General features: G+C 31.7%; 1 pseudogene; it reads left to right on the forward strand.

Moving 5' to 3' along the window:
• The first annotated feature begins 3,793 nt into the window (after positions 1 to 3,793).
• Positions 3,794 to 4,426, forward strand: LOC149153230 (putative CCR4-associated factor 1 homolog 6 pseudogene; annotated as a pseudogene).
• The last annotated feature ends 3,934 nt before the right edge of the window (positions 4,427 to 8,360 follow it).

The following is an 8,360-nucleotide window of genomic DNA, read 5'->3' on the forward strand; positions in this document are numbered from 1 at the left end:
TGATTAACAATGTGCATTGATTTCAGTGTAACCACAAAAAATTATTGACAATTTACATTGATTTTTGTGTTATAGTAATTCAACTTATTAATATTGGAGAGCAAGAGAGACAAGGTATGTTGTTTGCTACAACATCTTGGGCTAAAGATTTAAATGGTTTACAATTTCAACTGTCCTTTTCATATAATCGATATGAAAATATGACAAAACTAACAAGGGTGACAATAAGAATAGTACAAGAAAATAGTTTGAGATTGATCACAATGAAGACTATTTGTAATTGACTACATTCTTATTATTCACATTTTCTATCATTAAACACTATTACATTGTCACTTTGCATTCAAATTTTTTATTTCATTATTTTTCATCATTAAAGTTATTAACAATATTTATCATCTCAACAAACTAAGGTAACTAAGAAAATTTAAAATTAAAATGACATCTAAGACATATTTAGCATATTTAAAATGATTGTATTAATATTAGATGTATTTACATATTATTGATATAATTAATCATATGTTCGATAGATTTTCCTTAGACACACATGAGAAACCAACCTAAATCCATCTTAACTCCAAATCTATAAGCACTGAGAGGGATCAAATCTCTTGAGGTGCAAACCTTTCCTCAAGTTTTGCACTCAAAAAAGAGGTTTGCACCTCTAAAGATTTGATCCCTCTCGATGCTTGATAGATCCGAAGTTAAGATGGATCTAGGCTAGTATAAGATTATGTTATGTTATCTGATGTGATATTATGTAAACATTTTTACTTGGTCAAATTACATAACAATAAAAGTAAAATTAAAATACAATTAAAAACTGAATAAAATATAAAAATAAAACACCAAAAACTAAAATTAATAAAATAATATAATATTTATAAATATTTCACTTGAAGAGATTTGATCTCTAGCATCCCTTGGTAGATCCAGAGTTAAGATGGAACTAGGCTGGTAAATAAAGTTGTTCAATTTCCACTAAACTTTATATCGAGAAATAAAGTAATTGAAAAAAAAACAAATGAATTTACTTTGAAAATATGAATTTACTTTTTAAACACATTTAAACATGGGTTTAAAAAGTTATGTTGACCATGTAGCTATGTCATAATTAATTTGAACTTTCCTTTTAAAGATTGTCCACTTTCTCCCTATTTATTCCCCTCAATATACCAATCATTTAAAACCTTTTTGCACTCAGAAGCTTTTACAACTCATTATAAGGGAATATGGAGTTACATTTAAAAATAATAAAATAATACATATCTTAACAAATTATAAAGTATTAATAACAAAAAAAAGAGCCATCTAACTATTATTATTATTATTATTACTTTGCTGGTTAAGATATGTGTAATTCCTTATGGAGTTATATCCATGTTAACCTCCATTATAACAAGGAGGTTAACATGGATTATAATTTTAGATCTATTGAGAGTTAGAAAAATCCTTATAGTTAAAAATTAAAAATTCGTTATAGTAAAAAACAAGTGAAAATTAAAAATTCCTTATAGTTAAAAACATTTTACTAATGTGTTGTTCCACAACCATATTAACTACTATTTGTTTTATTTTATTATTATTCTTATTTTATTTTATGGTTGAAACATTTTTGTTTGTTTGTTGCTTAAGATATATGTAATTCCTTATGAAGTTATATCTATGTTAACCTCCATTGTAAAAAGGAGGTTAACATGGATCATAACTCTAAATCTAAGAAGAGCTTAGAGAAATCAAAAATCTCAAGTGCAAATCTTTCCTCAAAGTTTTCACTAAAAAAATTGCATCTTGAGAAATCTCTTTTGCAAATCTTTCCTAAGGTTTGTACTCAAAAAGAAATTTACATTTTGAGATTTTTCTCTTAACACTTGATATATCCTAAACTAAGAAATAAAACCATATATACTAATATACAATATTGAAATTTAATTAATTTTTAATGAAATATAATAATTTACACAAACCTTTTATTATTATTATTTATTATTTTCAATATTATTATAAGAATTCAATAATTACTTTTATTTTTAGGCGAATAACTTTTCTTCTTGAAAATAGTCAGGCCAACCTTTGTCTACCTTTTTCTATTAGGTTGACATATGTATTGTTGTCTGAGAATGTCATTTGTCATTTAAGAAGATCTCATCACCCTTTATTCCCTCATGTTTCATTTCCTTCCTCCATGGGTATCTATCTGTTTAATTTTTCTCTGTGCATTCACTTCATGATGCACGATCAAGTGAACATTGGGTTCCATGAATTTCATTTTTTTCTCGAAAATGACATTGGATCGACCCTCATCGGCACAACAATTCTATGTTTCCTTTTTTTTTTTTTCAAATTTACAACCCACTGCAAGGACATACTCAAGGGGGTAGTCTGCATTTCGATTTTTTGAATATAATGCCATTGAAATAAATTTGCAGCCCTTGCTTCTGAGCTGTTAAATTATGTAATTGTTATTGTTTTCATCCTCTGCGCTACCTGTAATTGTCCTGTACATTTCATACTATTTGTTGAACATGTTGTCAAGTAACCATTATTCCCGCTAACTTTCCTGGATAACAGCCATGATATTTATGTACATAACTTTTGTGTTATATTTAATGTCAGTTGTGAATAAGGAAATCTTAATATGAGTCATAAAATGTTGAAAATGAGAGGATAACTCAATCTACTTGAAAATTATAGGTAGAACTCCTCAAATATGAGTGGTTCCTTGAACCAGAGTTCATCAATGGAGATGTTGGTTCTCATGCTTTATGCCACTGTGAAGCTTGCTTTATTCTTGTGGTATACCTAGTGCAATTGATTTTAATGTTTTCATGGAACCCTAGTAAGCCTCTCCCCATGGCCTCTTTCTAGTTCTGAAGAGCATAGTGTTATGTAATTTCCATCTATGTTTATGTGGGTGCTCATAGGGGGTTTATTCCCTCTCTGCTGGAAGAGGCCTCAACTTGGAATAGGTATGTGGTTTTAGGCATATGCATTGTCAACTGCGTGGTCCGTTTGAACTTTTTGTAGGTTGTTTCAAAGTTGGAAAAGCATAACCATGTCTATGTGCTAGGCTTATTGCTCTTTCTACTTTCTTCAGCTCTCGAAAGTTTCTCCCACTACATTATTTATGCTCCACTAGTCCCCTCTGGCAACTTTTCCAGGGTTTGTTAGTAAACTCCAGAGTCAGGTTTGACTCCGACAATCAACTCTTTATCACTGAAAAGGAGAATGGATTGTTGTGGATCTCTGATAGATTATTGTGTGTCTCAAGAGAGAAGATGGACACTACCTCTATAGAAAGTTGTCATTTGTTTATGGACACAACAATATATTTTAGCAAATAAAGTCAAATCATTTCTCGAATGTCCAGAATGTTTCCCATGCCAGATTGATTCAATGTTAATACTAATTTCTTCAATGCCATTTGATCTGCACTAGCAAAATTCCATAGTGGACTTATTATTGAAAGTTGTGACAAATTTTCATCATTCCTTTATCTAGGAGAAAGTACCAACCCTTTTCAAAGACCACTGTGTCTTCCTTTACTTAACACACATCAGTTTATTTTCTTAATTTTAGAGGTCATAGGGAAAAGTCCCACTACTTACATTCATAACAATTTGTTCTCTATGGTGGGGATTCAAAGTTTGGATATGAGAAGACTAGGTTTTTTGCCTACATGTCAACAACTCGATAGGGCTTTCTTTGCATACGTGAGGTTTGGGCAGATAACCTTGAATAGAAATTTGATTTAATTCATGAAATAGTTGATGATTTCCCTTATATAGCCATGGACATGGAGTTCCCTAGTGTTGTAGTCAAGCCTGTGGGGGTTTTTAGAAACAATGCAGAGTTCCATTACCAAACACTCAGAGCCAATGTGAATCTCTTGAAATTGATTCAATTGGGTATCACATTCTAGGATGAAGATAGAAATTTTCCCACATGTGGGACGAATGAGCATTGTGTTTGGAAATTCAATTTCATGGAATTCAACATCAATGTTGATGTTTATGCACATGATTCCATTGAGTTTTTGAAACATAGTGGGATTGATTTTGAGAAGAAAGAGGAGAAGGGTAATGATTCACATCGTTTCGGCGAGCTTCTCATGTCGTCGAGCGTTGTGTTGAATGAAAATGTGCATTGGATTACCTTCCACAGTGGATATGACTTTGGGTACTTGTTGAAATTGTTGAGATGTCAGAACCTGCCCCCCGAGGAATCAGATTTCTTCAATCTGTTGAGGGTCTATTTCCCCAAAGTGTACGATATCAAGTATTTAAACAAGTTGGCTGAAATAATGGATGTATAGAGGATTGGGCCAAGTCATCAAGTTGGTTCTGATAGCCTACTTACTTCATGTATTTTTGGAAGCTACAAGATGTTATATGGATTAGGCGTTGATAATAGTGATTCTTAGGCCTTGATTACCTCTTATTATGTACTCTTGCAAAGTGCAACATTATAATATTCTCTGCTTTGAGATTGATTTTCCTCGTAGATTGGAATTTCTCAATATTGTTATTCGTTTTGTTTATCCCCTCCCATTTTTTGTCTCTGCAAATACTGTGGGTTACTTTATTTTCTTCCAGCATGCATCTACACTTTTTGGGAAACCATTGATATAGAGGAGATACCTATAGGGCCGTTTTACAAAATATTCTTTTGAGGCTGATGATGATCTTTAGGTCGCTAATTTTCCAGATTCTGCTTATGATCATCATTTTTACCTCGATATATTGTACTATACTCCTCCTATAGAAAATTTCCATAACAAACTAAAATAGTTGTTCTACCTTCCAGGCCTATTTTACATTGTTTGACCTATGCTTTGAAAACACAGTACTCCTATTTAAAAATATATTGCTCACAATTCCCTAGCTCCACTAAAAACCTTGAACGAAAAACCTTAGGTGCCTCCCCACATTTTGTGGATGATATGAGTGTGATGTTACTCCACCATGAGCAGAGGAGTGAGAAAAAAAAAGGTAGAATTGAACACCAGTCAAAAGAAATGAATATGTTGTCATGCTTTGTGTAAACAATCCGCTTGTTGTTGACAATGGTCATTAATTGACTGGTGTGTATAAGAGTTTCTCATTAAATTAATATGTAGTGTTTTATTATCAATGTTAAAGAATTACAGAGTATCATACTCTCTTTGCAAGATAAAAAGGTCCTCTATTAGAAATGCTCCGATGAGGAACACATTTGTAGACATGTATGCCAAATGTAGCAACATAAATATGCCCACAATGCACTTGACAATATTTTGAAACAGTCAGCATCATGAAAGCTAGATCTCAGGTTCATCATAAGTTTGAAAAATATTGGAATTTACAAAGAGACATAACCCAATGATAATTTTCATAGTTAGGTGACAACATTTGGTGTGTCTATTTCTAAGTATTAACAAGTATTCTTATCCTCAAGGGGCTCTCCTCATATTTCCCACATTTTCTGCAAATCACCTTATTATGCATGTTGATGCTTGAACGAGTACTAGACAAGTGGAATTATCCCATTGATATTATGCATATATATGATTCCCTGCCTTATATAGATGCAAAGCCTTGACCTAATTAGGATCAACATGAGAAAAATGCATAAAATTTTGTTTCACGATAGACTCTCAATTATAATATGAATTCTAGTACAACAATATAGGTAAACCAATTGAAATTCTCAATAACATTATGTGAGGACATGTACCATCCAATTCATTGAACTACTCAATTGGTTTATAGAGAATAGTTAGTTATTTCTAACCTTTTAATGGATATGTTAGATGTTTGACCAAATAAGAAGTGTCAATGCTAGTATAATGCCATAGAATACTTATATAAATACCTATATGTAAATCATACACCAGATAACAAGTGCCAATGTTAGTAAATGCTATAGAATATGTATGTTCAAGTTTTAAATGAATTTGAATACACTATGGCCAATAATTTTAAAGTTTATGTAAATACTTCTCTGTAGATCATGCAAATTAATTTATGAAATTGTAATCTTATCAACTAAAATCTACAACAAAAGGCTACTTTGATCATCCTTTATATTACATGTTGAACTTCTTTAACTAAAATATTTAGGAATTTGGTTTCCCCTTTGTGTTTTAGGGTTCTCGCAACTATGACTTTGTTTGTACCTTGTGAAAAATGGAATCTTTGATAAACATATGTCTTCAAACTTCTTTGTAAATTGGCGTCTCTCAAACATCTCAGGATTGAGTTAGGGATATGGGCTCTAATTTATAATTAGTTTTAAAGTTTGGTAAGTTCAATCTAATAAGGGTTTTTTTTGTGAAAATGTGTTAGCTGGAGAATTAATGTGAATCTATGTTGCATTGGGACATGTCAGGGTTCGATGCTAGACTAGTATATGAATCTATGTTGCAATGGAACATGTCAGGGTTCGATGCTAGACTGTTATCAATACTCTGCCAAGGTCTAAAACATGTTGTTGCATTTCTTAGGTTAGCTAAAAATGCAAAGCTAATTGATTTGACTGATGATAGTGTTTATTGTGTTATTGTTTTAGGTTTCATTCTTTGTGAGTTGCAACAAAGTTCCAAGAAATTGAAATAGAAGTCCCATGCAAAATGTATTGATTGATTTATACTTTAGGTTTTATAATTTTAACATTGAGATGTAGAGTTTTACGAAATCTTTCTTTTCAAGTTCTACTTTGTAGTGTCATTTAGTTAATAAGTATTTATTGGATTATTTGTTTTCTTTTTCTAATTTAAAGATTTTATATGCTAGAATTTACCTGCAATGAATGAGGTGAAAACAAGGTAAAGTGATTGAAGAGTGAAATCAACAGTAAAAGAGAATCAATTTTTACAAAGACGTTGACTAAAATATAAATTTTTCAATTTCAAAATCCTATTTACGTCTCTTTTCACCTTTTCATGTAATTGTTAGTTTAATTAATCATAATAATTTACACAAACCTTCCTTTATTATTATTTTTTATTTCGAATCTCATTATTATTTCGTCGCAGGGATGGTTGATGTGATTCTTTGAGCAACTGGCCCCGTTACTATTGTTATTGGATCATCCATTGATCCATATTTACACAAATTTCGACTGATTTCTAGCAACAGGGAAGAAGGTAATGGAAATACAACACACCCTAGTTGTTGATTCTGTGAGGCCACTGGGAGAACATCACCTCTTTGATTGTATAGAGCGAGCTTAATGTATTTTTTTATTCCTGAATGAAAGAAAGAGATAGGGCTTGACCTTATATAAGAGATTTCTTTTTATAGACATGAGAACTACACCTCTTTGATTGTATTGAGCGAGCTTAACTTATTTTTGTGTTTTTGAATGAAAGAAAGAGATAGAGCTTCACCTTATATAAGAGTTTTTTTTATAGACATTTCAAATATTGTCTGAACTCTTTTACAATTTAGATGAAAAAACCTGGTACATATAATGTGCCAATGCATATAGAAATGTTCATATGTAATACAGTCTATTAATATGGAGATATATTATGATGCACATGTGCACAATATGTTAACATATGAGATCTTAAACTTATAATCTAAAACTAACAGCTCACAGGTGAGCAAGCTACATGGGGAGACTGCCCAAAGCAGAGAATGCTCTATCTCATTAATCATAAAATCATAAATATATAAGTTACATCAATTTAGGGAGATTAGACCATACTCTTAGAAAATAGGAACTAATCCTAATCTAGGGACACTCGTACAACAAATAAACAAACTCTCTCCAATAATACAATATTCTCCATTATTTCCAACACTCCCCCTTAATGGAGAAAGGGTTCAATTGTACTCCTAACATCTCCCTAAACATTTCAAATTTAATCCTCCCAAGGGGTTTGGTAAAAATATCTGCTACATTATCACAAGTATTACAATATTCAACAAGAATTTCATTAGACTGAATCTTCTCTCTAACAAAGTGAAACTGAGTATCAATATGCTTTGTGTTTTTGTGAAACACAGGATGGTTCGCCGGCTTGATGGAGATTTGGTTGTCACATCTGATTATTGTTGCATGTTTTTGTTCTTCTCCAACATCATGGAGAAGTCTCCTCAACCAAATAGCCTCACACGTGGCTGCACACATTGCCTGATACTTCGCTTCTACAGAAGATAAGGAAATAATACTTTGTTTCTTGCTGCTCCAAGAAATTACCTTGAACCCAATGTTGAAAACATAACTTGTTATGGATCTTCTGTCATCTAGTTTTCCTGCCCAATCTGAATCTAAAAAACCTGTCAAATTAATATCATAAGAATCAGTGTACCTAATACCAAAATCAATGGTTCCTTGAAGGTATCTCGATACACCTTTTTCTATTACCC

The sequence above is a fragment of the Pinus tabuliformis genome, chromosome 9 (genome assembly GCF_031772625.1).
Source record: "Pinus tabuliformis cultivar Carrire ecotype Pingquan chromosome 9, CPIR1, whole genome shotgun sequence".
Taxonomy (NCBI): domain Eukaryota; kingdom Viridiplantae; phylum Streptophyta; class Pinopsida; order Pinales; family Pinaceae; genus Pinus; species Pinus tabuliformis.